The sequence below is a fragment of the Pelobates fuscus genome, chromosome 4, assembly GCF_036172605.1.
Source record: "Pelobates fuscus isolate aPelFus1 chromosome 4, aPelFus1.pri, whole genome shotgun sequence".
Lineage (NCBI taxonomy): Eukaryota > Metazoa > Chordata > Amphibia > Anura > Pelobatidae > Pelobates > Pelobates fuscus.
The window spans coordinates 364,622,995-364,639,224 of NC_086320.1; positions in this window are offsets into that span (position 1 = coordinate 364,622,995).

Below are 16,230 nucleotides of genomic sequence, written 5' to 3' on the forward strand. Positions count from 1 at the left end.
TCTCCAGCATCCTCGGATGAGGAATCTATTCATGACAGTCCCCAGGGCCGGTGCAAGAATTTTTAGGTACACAGGCGGAGATGCATTTTGCCGCCCCATCACTCCCTTGATGTATACAGAGGTGCCACTTACAAACACAAAGATTATTGCTTTGGACTGGGTTTTCCTCATTTACCTTGATCCTGGGCATTAAAATTCACAGTATTATGTGTTGTGGACGAGTTAATTCCAGAGATCCACAGCAAAAAAAACCCAGAAATTTATTTTTTGAGTGTATCACAAATCGTTAATGTGCATAGTAGATTATTACAGAGCTCCACACCTATAAAATGTATGTGCATTTTGTATAACACTATCACAGAGCTCCACTATAATAAACCTCATAATAATGTGATGTGCTGTGTTTGGTCTGTGTGTGATATGTTTCATGTGCATGTGTTGGCTGTGTGTAGTGGGTGCTCAATGCATACAATAATAAAAAAGATGTTTTACCTCTACTCCTGTTTACATTTTTTTTGTATGGAGGGAGCTAAATTCCCTGGTGGCCAGGTGGTAAAACGCATGTCCTGTACTTATGACTGGTGCACTGCAGACCCCTCCTTCTAGTCTGGTGCTTGTTATGAGTCAAAGTTCAGGCTAGGAATTCCAGTGTGAGTGCATTGACTCTATAACTGGGCACCAAAACCATGAGACAGTAATTATAATAGACTGCACCAGGCACAGGTGCATACCATGCACTCCACCTACGGCTCACAAGGAATTACATTTTTATTTATTAAATTGTTGATCTTGTAATATATTGAAAAAAAAAATTTAAACAAAGGGAACAAAATGCTAGAGAGACGGGGCATTACAATGACATAAGGGAGATAGAGTAACAAAGGGTTGGGGGACAGATAGTAACAGGGAATTATGTGGCAAAGTGATACAGGGCTAGGGGTGTAGAGTGACAAGTGATAGCAGGGTTGGGGATTAGGGGTACAGAGTGACAGGGCTAGGCAGACAAGGGATTAGGGAGACAGAGTGACACAGGACTGGGGGCAGGGTATTAGGGGGACAGATTAGCACAGGGCTATGAGGGCAGGGGATCAGGGGGACAAAGTGATACATGTCTAGGGAAGCAGTGTATTAGGAGGACAGAGTGACACAGGGTTTATTGGGCAGGAGATTAGGGGAAAGAGTGACAGAGGGCTAGGGGGACAGTGACCCATGGCTAGGAAGCAGGGGGACAGTGACACAGAGCTACGGCGGCAGGGGATTAGGGAGGCAAAGTGGCATAGTAATAGGGGGCAGTGATTAGGGGAACAGAGTGACACAGGGCTGTGGGCATGGGATTAGGGGGACAGTGACACAGAGCTAGGGGATTAGGGGAACAGTGACCCATGGCTGGGGGGCAGGGAGACAGTGACACAGGGCTAGGGGGGCAGGGAATTAGAGCTACAATGACACAGGGCTAGGGTTACAGAGTGACACAGGGCTACGGGGGGCATGGGATTATGGGGGTAGAGTGACATAGTAATAGGGGGCAGGGATTAGGGGACAGAGTGTCATAGTAATTGGAGGCAGGGATTAGGTGGACAGTGACACAGGGCTAGGGGGCAGGGGGACAGAGTGACACAGGGTTAGGGGATTAGTGGGCCAGTGATACAGGTCTAGGGGGCTGGGGGATATAGTGACAAAGGGCTAGAGTGCAGAGGTTTAGTGGGGCAGTTACACAGACCTAGGGGGCAAGAGGACATAGTGACACAGGCCTAGGGGGCATGGGGACATAGTGGCACAGGGCAGTGACACAGGCCTAGGGGGACAGTGACAAAGGGCAGTGACACAGGCCTAGAGGGACAGTGACACAGGCCTAGGGGGCAGGGGGCATAGTGACACAGGACGGGGGGGGGCAGAGTGACACAGGGCAGGGGATTAGTGAGGCTGTGACACAGGCCTAGGGGGCAGGGGGACATAGTGACACAGGGCTAGGGGGACAGAGTGATACAGGGCTAGAGGATTAGTGGGCCAGTGACACAGGCCTAGGGGGCATGGGATTAGTGGGCCAGTGACACAGGCCTGGGGGTAAGGGGACATAGTGACACAGGGCTAGGGGGACAGAGTGATACAGGGCTAGGGGGAGGGACAGTGACACAGGCCTAGGGGGAGGGACAGTGACACAGGCCTAGGAGGCAGGGGATTAGTGGGAAGTGACACAGACCTAGGGGGACAGTGACACAGGCCTAGGGGGCAGGGGATTAGTGGGGCAGTGCCTAGGGGGCAGGGGGACATAGTGACACAGGACTGAGGGGGACAGAGTGACAGGACTGAGGGGGACAGAGTGACACAGGGTTAGGGGGACAGTGACACAGGCCTAGGGGGACAGTGACACAGGCCTAGGGGGACAGTGACACAGGCCTAGGGGGACAGTGACACAGGCCTAGGGGGACAGTGACACAGGCCTAGGGGGACAGTGACACAGGCCTAGGGGGCAGGGGATTAGTGGGGCAGTGCCTAGGGGGCAGGGGGACATAGTAAATCAGGGCTAGGGGGGCAGTGATACAGGCCTAGGGGGCATAGTGACACAGGACTGAGGGGGCAGAGTGACACAGGGCAGGGGATTAGTGGGGCTGTGACACAGTGCTAAGGGGATTAGGGGTACAGTGAGACAGGGCTAGGGGGAGTAGATTAGGGGTACAGTGACACAGGGCTAGGGGTGAGGGGATTATTGGGACAGACTGAAACAGGGCTAAGAACAAAGTGACACAGCTAGAGGGATGGGGTAATGAGGGGGTTAATTTAAACATTTGACATGCCGCTCTCCTTACCTGCTCACTGGTGATGCTGCCAGGCCCATCAATAGCTCGGTGTGTGTCCTGTCCAGGTGCAGCAGGGACTCAACGCAGGGAAGCTGCACACTGAGCCTGAGCTCAGTTCAACTGAGACCGCGGGGAGTTGGAATGCAGGGAGGAGGAAGCCCCGCCCATCAGACTCCTCTGACATATCAGAGCAGCACTGGGAACCGGGCAGCAAATCAGGAGCAGGAAATATTTTTAATATGCGAGTCACAGGCAAAGGGCCCAGGATTCGGATTTTTGCGCCCCCCCTCGTGTTGCGCCCTAAGGCGGCCGCCTGTGCCGCCTTATGGACGCGCCGGCCCTGACAGTCCCCCACCAGGCCCCTATAAACCAGAACCACCACTGGTACCAGAGGACAGCACCCCAGCCACGAAAGGGGACATTCAGAATATGCTGTCAGGCCTTCAACGCAACCTTAAACAAATGTGGGAAGCAGACTTAGCGGCGCTCACCACACAAGTACAAGCAGTGACAGCACGTACTCAAACGACAGAAGGGGACATAACAGACCTAAAACACAGTATACACACAATGGACCACAAGATCCGACAACTGCACACTGCCCAAGAAAATCTCTCCAACCAAGTCCATCTACTGGACGACAGGAGCCGACGTAAAAATATAAAAATCAGAGGGGTGCTAGAGACCGTACCGCTGGAGGAACTGCCCCACTACATAAGACGCCTGGTGACAGAGGTATTGCCGACAAGACAGGCTAAATCTTTTAGATTTGATGGGGTATACAGAATCTCCAAATCACCGCAGGCCCCCAGCGCAGCCCCAAGAGTCATTATACTCAGATGTCAAACAATGTCAGACAAGCTCGGGCTGCTGGCGGCACTTCGGGGGAAGACCCCACTGGAATTTGAGTCCTGCCGACTCTCATTTTTTCAGGACTTAAGCAGGTTCACACTGCTGTGGCGCAGGGACATGCAATCGGTAACCAAACCGCTTCACGCAGCTGGAATACCCTACAAATGGGCAACCCCCAGAACCTTATAGGTGAATGTCAATGGTGAACAACACAAAGCTATGACCCCCCAAGACGGCAACGCTATACTGGGCATACTGGGACTCTCAAGTCAAAACGATGCAACAGCTCCATATCCTCGCCCTCAACGGAAGTCAGCGGACAAAGAGACAGTCTTTCGACCCAGAGCGACGGGGACGCCACAGACATGAACTGTGTCACTTGTTCAGCATCACCTGTGCGACCCGCTGGTCTAATTCAGACCATACAAAACTGTTTTTTCTCTTAATTTTGTTTCACTAGTTAATGTTTCCTTTCACTATGTTTTAGAAAATGCCGTAGGGACAAACACACAGAGAGCCGCCAATAGATAACCCATTCCATGCCGCGACTAATGTTATAGCAACTTAACGGCGTGTACCTCTAGGCTCCACGCTATACAGGATTGAATTAGATGTGCCCTTTTTTTTTTTTAATAAACAAGAAAAAAAAAGAAAACCGACAAACAGCGTTAACACATAGCCCTAGTATTTAACGAGGACACACACCGACCCTAAAGCCATCACTCGTTATGACATTTCAGCATGTACAGTTACGCTCTCTGTTATGTTCATAAGTTATATCTTTCGTTTTATGATGTGCCATACACACAGAGTAGCCCTTTATTTTAACCAGCCCTCACCCTAACCAGCATACTAACGCTCCCTATTGTAATGTAAAGCAGACGAAGCTGAGCCACTTCATTACGACTTGGTCTCTCCTGCACACACAACTAGCTATAGAAACGGTACACAGAACAGTGCCAGGTATCAAGTTAACTTATGTGATATGCTGTATCTTGAATCTCTTTAAACCAAAATGTGCTATTTTTACCCATGCCACACCATCGCTTTATCTTGATGTATTTGAAAGAGTATGTGTTAGTTGTTGTGGCAACACAGACTCTGATGTATTTTCGTGCACGACAAAATAAAAATTTACAAAAAAAAACATTTATCGTAATTTAAAGATACTTTACAGGGAGTATTATTGCTGTGGAGCTCTGTTATACACTCAGACACATCAACAATATGGAGCTCATAGAAAAGAGGGACATTAGGAGAGAAAAGAGGGACACAGGGATTTAGGCCAAAAACCAGAGACTTGGGAAGTATTTACATTTCAAAGGTGAGTATTTTACTATTATTTTATTTTATTTATTTATTTTATTGCATTATCCATTGAATGAAATACATATATAGGGCTTTTACCTTCACCTGGAATGCCCTTTTAAGAAATGATTCTACCATCAATAAGCAGTGTAGCTTTATTTATATCTGGAGCTGTTTGAGAAGACGTAATGCACACAATGTTTAGAATGATGGCAGTTACTGGGAGGACATGATATATGGAAAGCAGTTATGGACTTACATTGATTTAGAATGATGATTATTTACAGGTCACTGTCATACAAACCATTGAGTCTGTCCCAAGTGACATGTTACTGGTAGAACGCAGGGATTAATAGTAATATTCCTCAATGGCATCGTGTGTGGGATCTGCCATTTTCAACTAGTGGCTTAATTGTTCACGATGAGCTTGTTTTTCTTTATGACGGATTACGACCTTTCATACTATGCCAGTGACACATTGTTGCAGTCACTAATTGTTATTCCCCAAAGTAAGAATTTAAAGTGAATCTCAAATTTAAAGGACCACTATAGTCACCCAGACCACTTCAGCTCAATTAAGTGGTCTGGGTTTCAGGACCCAAGGTTTTAACCCTGCAGCTGTAAACATAGCATTTTTAGAGAAACTTCTATGTTTACATTGAGGGTTAATCCAGCCTCTAGTGGCTGTCTTCACGACAGCCGCTAGAGGCACTTCCCAGAAGCTCAATGCGAAAATTGCATTGAGTACGCAAGACGTTCATAGGAAAGCATTGAGAAATGCTTTCCTATGGGTGTTTTTAATGCGTGCGGCTCTGGCCGCGCATGCGCATTCGATTCGTGATCTGACGTCGGAGGGGGAGGAGAGGTCACCAGCGACGAGGGAGCCCGGAGCTGGATAAAGGTAAGTGGCTGAAGGGGTTTTAACCAGTGGGAGGGGGGCCCTGAGGGTAGGGTGGACCTAAGGACTATATAGAGACAGGAAAACGAGTTTGTTTTCCTGACACCATAGTGGTCCTTTAAGGCCAGAGTAGCCGAACTGAAAACATGACGGACCGAGATAATTTTTCCAATTTGGCTGTTCGACCTTTGTGAATTCTCAGTTTAGTAAATAATCCTGTGTGGTGTGACCCTACGAGTTACCATGCCGTTTTGATGATTGAGTTCTGGTGATGATCAGGAAACATTAACTGGTTTCATGTTTGCCCATTTGGTTATATTTCATTGGTCCCATATTTACGTTGAACTGGGTTTTTTTGTTGTTGTTGATTGTTTTTTTTGTTTTTTGCTTTCATCTCATCTTTATTGTTCCTGTATTGATTCTGGTTCTCAAAACAGGTTTGTGGAATCTCTACCTTTCTATTCTCTTGTAAATAATTAAAGGAAATAGTTGCTTTCACCTACAGATATTACAGTCTGAGGGTCCTGGTCTATCTGAGATTAGTGCGAGCAACTTTAATCTCACAAATCTCAGGCAATGATTGGACTGATATGTCCCATTGTGTCCTTACAATAAGTCATCCCCTTAACCCCTACCTTACCAGAACACACTACACTTGAACCCCTACACAACCCTTACACTATACATTATCCCCTACACTACCCTTACACTACACATTAACCCACTATACTACCCATACACTATACAGTATCCCCTACACTACCCTTACACTACACATTAACCCACTATACTACCCTTATACTATACATTATCCCTACACTACCCTTGCACTATACATTTTCCCCTGCACTACCTTTACTCTATACATTACCCCTACAATAGCCTTACACTACACATTAACCCCCTACACAACCTTTACACTATATATTAATCCGCAACACTACCCTTACACTACACATTAACCTACTACACTACCCTTGCACTATACATTTTCCCTTGCACAACCTTTACTCTATACATTACCCCTACACTAGCCTTACACTACACATTAACCCCTACACAACCCTTACGCTATATATTAATCTGCAACACTACCCTTACACTATACACTATCCCCTACACTATATTTACACTACACATTATCCCCTGCACTACCTTTACTCTATACATTACCCCTACACTGCCCTTCTTGTACCTGGCACCAAGGCAAGTTGCAAGGTGGGGCCTCCATGCATCAGATTTGTTGTTCCAACACTTCCAAGCCCTGCTCAATTGGATTGAGATCTGGGCAATTTGGAGGCCAAGCCAAAACCTTGAACTTTTGTCATGTTCCTCAAACCATTTCTGAACAATTTGTTGTAGACAAACACCCAACCAAACACCCAGCAATCTTGCAGCAATAGCAAGTATCTTATCTGCTCACTAAATTGACATTCGGTGTCTTTATCTGGCAAGTTCTACATCTGCTGTGATGTAGGAATATGAAAACTAAAGTAAGACGTCCAAAAATAATTTATTCCAACTCATAGTTACAAAGTAACCAAGTAGGTAAATGAATTTACTTCAACTTACCGTATTTTTCGCTCCATAAGACGCACCACACCATAAGACGCACCTAGTTTTTAGAGGAGGAAACTCAGAAAAAAAATATTCTGAACAAACGGTCCCATAGTGTTCCTTACCACCCACTCCCCTGTCCTGTTCCATAATGATCTTTAACCCCCCTCCCCTGTTTCATAGTGATTTTTAACCCCCCCTCCCCTGTCCCATAGTGATTTTTATCCCCCCCTTCCTCTGTCCCATAGTGATTTCAACCCCTCCTCCCCTGTCCCATAGTGATTTCAACCCCTCCTCCCCTGTCCCATAGTGATTTTTAACCCCCCCTCCTCTGTCCCATAGTGATTTCAACCCCTCCTCCCCTGTCCCATAGTGTTCTTTAACCCCCTCCTCCCCTTGTCCAATAGTGTTCTCATCCCATAGTGTTCCCCCCGCCCCTCATCCCATAGTGTTCTTCCCCCTTTCCCATAGTGTTCTCCCCCCTTTCCCATAGTGTTCTCCCCCCTCCCCTTGTCCCATAGTGCCCTTTCCCTCCCATAGTGTCCCCCCTCCCCTTGTCCCATAGTGTCCCCTCCCCTGCCCTTGTCCCATAGTGTTCCCCTCCCCTTGTCCCATAGTGTCCCCCTCCCCTCGTCCCATAGTGCCCCCTCCCCTCATAGTGCCCCATAGTGTCCCTCCCTCGTCCCATAGTGCCCCCCTCCCCTTGTCCCATAGTGTCACCTCCCCTTGTCCCATAGTGTCCCCCAATTACTTACTTGTCTTGTAGCGTGGGCCGGCTTCACAGCGCGCACCGCGGTACTGGAACTTCAATTTCAGGTTCCGGTTTCCGGCGAGACTGAAAGGAAGTGTGCACACTGAGTGAAACCGGAACCTGAAATTGAGGTTCCAGTACCGCGGTGCGCGCTGTGAAGCTGGCCCACTCTTCAAGATAAGTAAGTAAAGCTTCACATTCGCTCCAGAAGACGCACAGACATTTCCCCTCACTTTTGAGGGGAAAAAAAAGTGCGTTTTATGGAGCGAAAAATACGGTATATATCTGCCTGTTTGATCCTAATGATGGGAAGGATTAATATCCCTGAGAGGTGCTGAGTTATTCTCTATGGCCTGGGGGTAAGTAACAAGCCGTTATTAGAGTCTAAGTCTGAGAAGACCAACTATGTTATGACAGGTTTAAGTTGATTGGTGTCCAACAGGTTTAACTGACAGAGAAATTCTCTAAAGTGGGTATTGCCTGGAATTTGAAGTAAATTTCAAATTTAGGCAAAATAGCTGAATTACAAAAATAAATCCAAGTATACCAATAAGTATCGAGGAGAGTACTCGATGTAAAGATTTTAATAGTTTAATAGTTATGACATGACTTAAGTGATATAATGTCAGTCCATAAGTGATCATTTTTCTAAACGAATTACTTTGAAATATGCTATAAAATAAAAATTATAAAACATAGTGTGTCTCTGTTTGATTACGTCTGCCTTAAAGGACAACTGTCACCTCAAATATTTTTCTATAATAATCGTTTCATCAAAAATTGAAAGGAAACTTTTTTTTTTTCAAGTGAAGTTTATGTAAAAACAATGAATATATAAAAAATGAGTAAAACTCATTGCTACCTTTAGTATATGACGGGATCCTTCGGCCATGTACATACACCTTGGGTCAGCCAGTGTTTGAAAACCGGCAGTTAGTCTCTATGGTTTTCCCTGCTTCTGTGCTTCTGAAATAGTAAAGACCATAGAGACTAGCACTAAAGCAGAGAAGCCCATAGAGACTAACACTAAAGCAGAGAAGACCATAGAGATGAACACTAAAGAAGAGAAGACCATAGAGACTAACACAAAGCAGAGAAGACCATAGAGATGAACACTAAAGAAGAGAAGACCATAGAGACTAACACAAAGCAGAGAAGACCATAGAGATGAACACTAAAGAAGAGAAGACCATAGAGATGAACACTAAAGAAGAGAAGACCATAGAGACTAACACAAAGGCTAGTAGAGAGACTGCCTCGCTGTGAGACTGTGTTTCCATGCAGGCCACGCTTACAGGAATTACATTTATTTTTGTTTGGCAGTCTCTCACTCTCTAATTTTACATTCAGCTTCTCTAACTTGGAATGTAGGTACACCCCTTCGCTAAGGTTTGCAGAGGAAGTCTCAGATTAGGGGTTTATTATTATTATTATTAATATTATTATTAATGCATTATTGTATTATTGCACTACTAGCTTTTTATCACTTATATACGCTCTTCAGCATTTATTTTTTTTCCTGCGACCATCAGCCTCAAACATATTTTACCTTAACTGAGAACAGAGGAAACGACTTTATTAAATTGTTCACCAACAGTTTATCTTTGCTCCGAGTGTCAGTAACAGTGTAGGTAGTGGCTTTGAATACTGCTAAGATAGACGGCTGTAGCCACTGCAATTTATACCATCACCTCATTATGTGTTTATATCACTCAAGCACTTCCAGGGGATTATCCTCTTTTTAATAATTTTGTAATAAATCAACTTTAAAAAAAATAAATATATATATATATATATATATCTATTGTCACTGTCAATCCCACTAACTCCTAGTGTTTGGGACCAGTACTTTGCATTTTTTAAATTTAAAGTGAATTTCAAAGGTAAGGCCAAAGTAGTTGAATTAGAAACATAGTGGAGGTAGGTAATTTTTCCCGTTCAACTGTTTTGACCTTAAATTTTAAATCCACTTTGAATTCCTACTTTAGTGATTAACCCTATTACTGTTGGTTTTCAGACTTTGTCCAACCCAATTATTTTTTTTTTTTTTTTTACAAATAGATCATTCAAAAAACCCATTTCCTTTTAATACTTGGAAAAGATCATTGTATGAAAACATATTTTTAAGGTGACAGTTGTCCTTTAAATCTCAACCTAGTAGTATAATAATAAAACAATGAAAATATTAACTATAAGTGGGAAATTTGCAATATGCCCTTAAAGGGACACTATAGTCACCAGAACAACTACAGCTTAAAGTAGTTGTTCTGGTGAGTATAATAGCTCCCTTCAGGCATTTTCATGCAAACACTGTCTTTTCAGAGAAAATGCAGTGTTTACATTGCCTCTAGGGACACCTCCAAGTGGACACTCCTTAGATGGCCACTGGAGGTGCTTCCTGGGTCAGTGCTGCTGAAAAAACAGCCCTGACGTTCAGCGTCCCCTTGCTCTGCATTGAACACTGAATTTTCCTCATAGAGATGCGTTGATTCAATGCATCTCTATGGTTAGGTCCTGATTGGCTAAAACGGCCCTGCCCCCGTGCCAATTTTAGCCATTTTTTTCCTATGGGAAAGTGTTGGATTGGCTAAAAATCAGGCATTTTGATGAGGACCCACGCGGCGCTGGAAATAAGGTGAGTTTTAAACTTTTATAGGTGGGCTAAGGGGGGCAAGCCACCTATATGGTGGGTTAGACACTATAGGTTCAGGAAAACATTTGTGTTCCTGACCCTATAGTGATCCTTTAAAAATATTTAACAATTGAGCGTTTAAGCACAATTGGAATCACAAATTAGTTCTTAATTTAAATGACATATAATTTACAATATAATGAGTGGGTGGAAGAGTATTTGTCGCATTCTATTTAGAGAACATTTTTCTTTCTCTGGTTAGAAATCTTCTACTTATTTTTTTTTCTACTGACCAGTAGAGGGTGCTACTTGGTAGTTTGATTTTTCTAGTGATCAGTGATACGAGAGGTGAATGCCGATTTTTGTAACACGTAGAGTGCAATTCACTAACGTGAGACTTCAAAGTGAATTTTACATTTACGGTCAAATATGCCAAACAGGAAAAATTATCTAAGTCGACTGGCTTTCAGTTTGTCTACTTTAGATTTGAAATTCACTTGGATTTCTCTTTGAATTAAAACTTTAATAGTTTAAAGACAGAGTCATAACAACTCAATCTTATAATAAAGACAGAAATTTAATTATGATACATTTTTTAGCTAGAGGTGCTGTATTGAATCTACATGTATGAATTCTACGTATGATGATATGAGACTAGATTTTATATCCTTACTGTGGATGATGCTGCAGATTATCTCATTGCTCACTACAGAAAATGTTAATTATCTCAATCTATAGGATCTGTGTTTCTCTAAGAATACACCAGAAATGTTCTGCCGATGAGGCCCAGAAGGGATTAATACTTATGTAATGGTTTTCTGGTATGCCGAAAGACTTTGCTTGTTATTTTTGTTCTTATTCACAGGAAGACAGCAGATGAGTGAAACCTATTTAAAAGATAATTATAATTTGTTTACTTATCACCTATATTAAACAGATATGTGTTTGTGATGTCCAAATAGCGAAATTAAACGTAGAAATTTACATTTTGTATTTAGCTTTTTCCTAGAACTTGGTGCCTCCATCTTGGCTACCTGTCAATCATTGTTATATGTTTTACACATTCAGACACAGACAGTAGGGTAGGAGAACCAAGGACAACGTTACTGTTTCTCCTCCGCCAATGCAATGTGTACCCTGATTGTTTTGGTCTAAACATTGAAGTCCACTTTGCAATTCTTCAGCATTCCTAGAAGACACTACTGCTATACTGAGCATCACTATACCCAAAATACTGCTGAGTTTCGATGCCAAGTCGAACTTTACAGCATTATTACAGATTACTCCGAATCACTCAAGTCTGATAACATACAATAGTAATCAATTTAATTTATAAATTTATATGGATAATGGGGGACAAATATAGAGCCAAAAAGTCTGGTACTTAACGGATTAAAAAAAATGAAAATCCCATTTTATTCAGAAAAGAAATCTGCTGAGCAACTATCAGAATATTTCTGCAAATAATAAATCATAACTAAAACTATTAGTGGCAAAAATAACATTATATTATCCTAAGATAGAACCAAAAAAAAAAAAGAATCTACAAACTTGTCCCCTGTTCCCCATGCTGGGTATGGTATGTCGTCAAGCTGAGAATTTGGCAACATTCGACAGTCCGCTATTATTCACTGCTCTATCATACTAATTTTTCCAGACAATTTCCTTGGCTTTTATATGAATACAATACATTAATGGGGACTTATAATCAAAAGAGAAGTTTATGGTTCATTGAGGAGATGGAGTGTGTCTGATGTGGCCGTTTAGTTTCTTTTCTTTTTTTTATTTGCTGTGACATTTGAAGTATGTTCTAGGAATAATGCAAACGGGCAGCTGCTTAACCACCGAACTGCCATGATTTCGGGATCCCGTGCCACGCTGTGGATTTAATCTCTGAGTGCCATGGCTTTATGCTTCTGGTACTTTAAGGTCACGCAGGTGCAAATAAACTAATATTCTTGGAGGAAGGGTGAACACGTTTCTTTTTTATTATCAAATGTTGTGAATACGTAGACCAATTCTCATTTCTTGTGTCTTATGATATTACATAACTGGCTGGTCTTAATTCAACCCTGAAAAGGGATTTTGATTTGACTTTGTTTATGAACGAACAACTGAATACTGGAATTAATTCCTTCTACGGTTACCAGACATTTTGTTTGAAAAAACAAATTTTTGCACATGTGTAGTTATCACTGTAAGCTACATATATATATATATACCGTGTTTCCCCGAAAATAGGACCTACCCCGAAAATAAGCCCTAGCCGAATTTTCGGGGTGGGCTGCAATATAAGCCCTACCCCGAAAATAAGACCTAGGCATTTTACCTTTGGCGGGACTTCCTTCTTCTATGAGGAGGGGGAGGAGCGTTGCGGGCCGCGGCATCGCGCAGCGTGATGACGACGTGCGCAGCGTGATGACGACGTGCGCAGCGCCGTCAGTCTGCCTTCACGGATCTTCAGCGGAAGGATCCATTCCGGGCGGTGAGGCACCCAGTGGTCGGACTCTTTGAACTGTGAGTAGATACCGGTATTTTATGTCTGTGACTTAATTAATTAAAGGGGGGGGTGAATTAATTAAAGGGGGGGTGAATTAATTAAAGGGGGGGTGAATTAATTAAAGGGAGGGTGGATTAATTAGAGGGGGGTGTGGATTAATTAGAGGGGGGGTGTGGATTAATTAGAGGGGGGTGTGGATTAATTAGAGGGGGGTGTGGATTAATTAGAGGGGGGTGGATTAATTAGGGGGGGTGGATTAATTAGAAGGGGGTGTGGATTCATTAGAGGGGGTGTGGATTAGAGGGGGTGTGTGGATTAATTAGATGGGGTGGATTAATTAGAGGGGTGGATTTATTAAAGAGGGGGGGTGGATTAATTAAAGGGGGTGGATGTCAGGGTACCTGAGGTCTCTACCTCCGAGAGAGGTAGAGACTTAGTCGTTCATCCATCCGGACGGCCTGATTTCCCTCTTCCTCGCGGTCCATCCGGTCATGCAAAGCCGTCCGCGAGGGAGTGGCTCCCTTTTATAGCATGACGCCCGGAAGTCGACGTCAGGACGTCAACCCGGAACGACCTGTCACTCAATTGGTTCAGGACCAATCAGGACTCGTCGGAGGTGTGTCTACTTATCTGAACAGGGCATTTAACAGTGCTTCTTTCATTAGCTCATTGCCCTGTCGTGGTTCTAGCTTGTTCTAGTCACTCAGTGCTCGTGTTTTCTAGTTATCCCTTTTGGTTTTGACCCGGCTTGTTTGCTTTACTCTGCTTATCTCTGTTACCCTTGATTCGGCTTGTCTATCGCTTACCTGTCTTCTGTTACCCTCGACCTCAGCTTGTCTTTGACCATTCTCTACTGTACTACTTACGTTAGTCCGGCCATTCTAAGGTCCGGTATACGTATCTGGCTACTGTTTGTACTCTGCGTGTTGGATCACTGTCCCGATCCTGACATTACGACAGGGCCAATGGATCCTGCAAGTACAAACAGTCAGCTTGGTTCTCCTGATCCTAGGTTTGAAGCCATGGATCACAGAATGGATCAGATGACGCTAGCGCTACAGGCGTTATTATCTCGTGCCAATAATCCACCAGAGGAGTTACGTACTACTCCTATCTCTCCTGTAGGTTCAGGTCTAGAGGTAGCCACTGTAGGCGCTTCTTCTCGCATTACCCCACCAGTACGTTATGGTGGTGCTCCTGAGAAGTGTCGTGGTTTTTTAAACCAAATTAGTATCCACTTTGAATTGCAACCTCGCTCCTATCCTACGGATAGGGCAAAGGTGGGATTTATTATCACCTTACTCATTGAGAAGGCTCTGAGATGGGCCAATCCACTATGGGAGAACGATAACCCGTTAGTATATAACTATAACGCATTTGTAGCTGCTTTTAGAAGAACTTTTGACCCTCCAGGTAGAAAGGTTAATGCAGCCAGATTACTGTTACGCCTGAGACAGGAGAACCGAACACTTGTGGATTATGCACTAGGTCCACTTCAGGTCTCTGGCGTCAGAGGTCAAGTGGAATGAGCAGGCGTATATGGACGTATTTCTGAATGGGCTATCAGATGTAATCCTTGACGAGGTTGCTACTAGAGAACTTCCTGAGAATTTAGAGGATTTAATTTCGTTCATTTCTCGTATAGATGAACGTTTAAGAGAGAGACAGAACACTCGAGAGAGGAACCGGAGACCTTCCTTTAGGTTAGCTCCCGCATTTCTAAGTCCTGACTCCACGGTTTCATTGCTCCCTGAACCTATGCAGATAGTCTATACCCGCCTCTCTGAGGAGGAGAGACAGTACAGGAGAAGGGAGGGGTTATGTATGTACTGTGGAGCCAGAGGTCATTTACTCTCGAACTGTCCTAACCGCCCGGGAAACGCTCGCACCTAAGTTTCTCTAGAGGACAGGCCTTGGGTGTTTCTATTTTGTCCTCTACTCCTAATTATAAAGATCACAGGCTTCTGCTACCAGTTTCCTTAACCTGGGAGAGGGAAGTGGTAAAGGCTATGGCCTTGATAGATTCCGGAGCTGCTGAGAATTTTATCGACCAAGCCTTTGCTTCTAGACACAATATCCCATCCCAGTTAAGGGAGACACCCTTGGCCGTTGAGGCCATAGATGGTAGACCATTACTGGACCCCGTTATCTTTCGTGAGACCATACCCATTAACTTAAATGTTGGTATCCTACACGTGGAGAATTTATCTCTTATGCTCATTTCGTCCCCTTCTGTTCCCATAGTTCTGGGGTATCCATGGTTGAAGAGACATAACCCTATTATCGATTGGGAATTAGGGGAGATACTCTCGTGGGGTCAGAGCTGCCAGGAGAGGTGTTTACGCAAGGTTTCTCCATTGGCTAATATTAATACACCAGGTAGTTCTACTCAGTCCACAGAGAAACAGATACCGTCCCTGTACCAAGACTTAAAGGCAGTATTCGACAAGAAGAATGCCGATTCATTACCTCCACACAGGTCATTTGATTGTAAAATTAAGCTTCTACCTGGTACTATGCCCCCGAGGGGTAATGTATATCCTTTATCTGTTCAGGAGAACTCTGTTCTAGAGGAATATATTCGTGAGAATTTAGAGAAAGGATTCATTAGGAGGTCTTCTTCTCCTGCCGGGGCTGGGTTTTTTTTCGTTAAAAAGAAGGATGGCACGCTGAGGCCTTGTATTGATTACCGAGGTTTGAATAAAATAACTATCAGAAATGCCTATCCTATCCCATTGATTACCGAGTTGTTTGATCGTCTTAAGGGCTCCAAAATCTTCACCAAATTAGATCTCAGAGGGGCATATAATTTGGTGAGAATCCAGCATGGACACGAGTGGATGACGGCGTTCAATACTCGGTATGGTCATTATGAATACACAGTTATGCCATTTGGACTTTGCAATGCTCCTGCAGTATTTCAGGATTTGATTA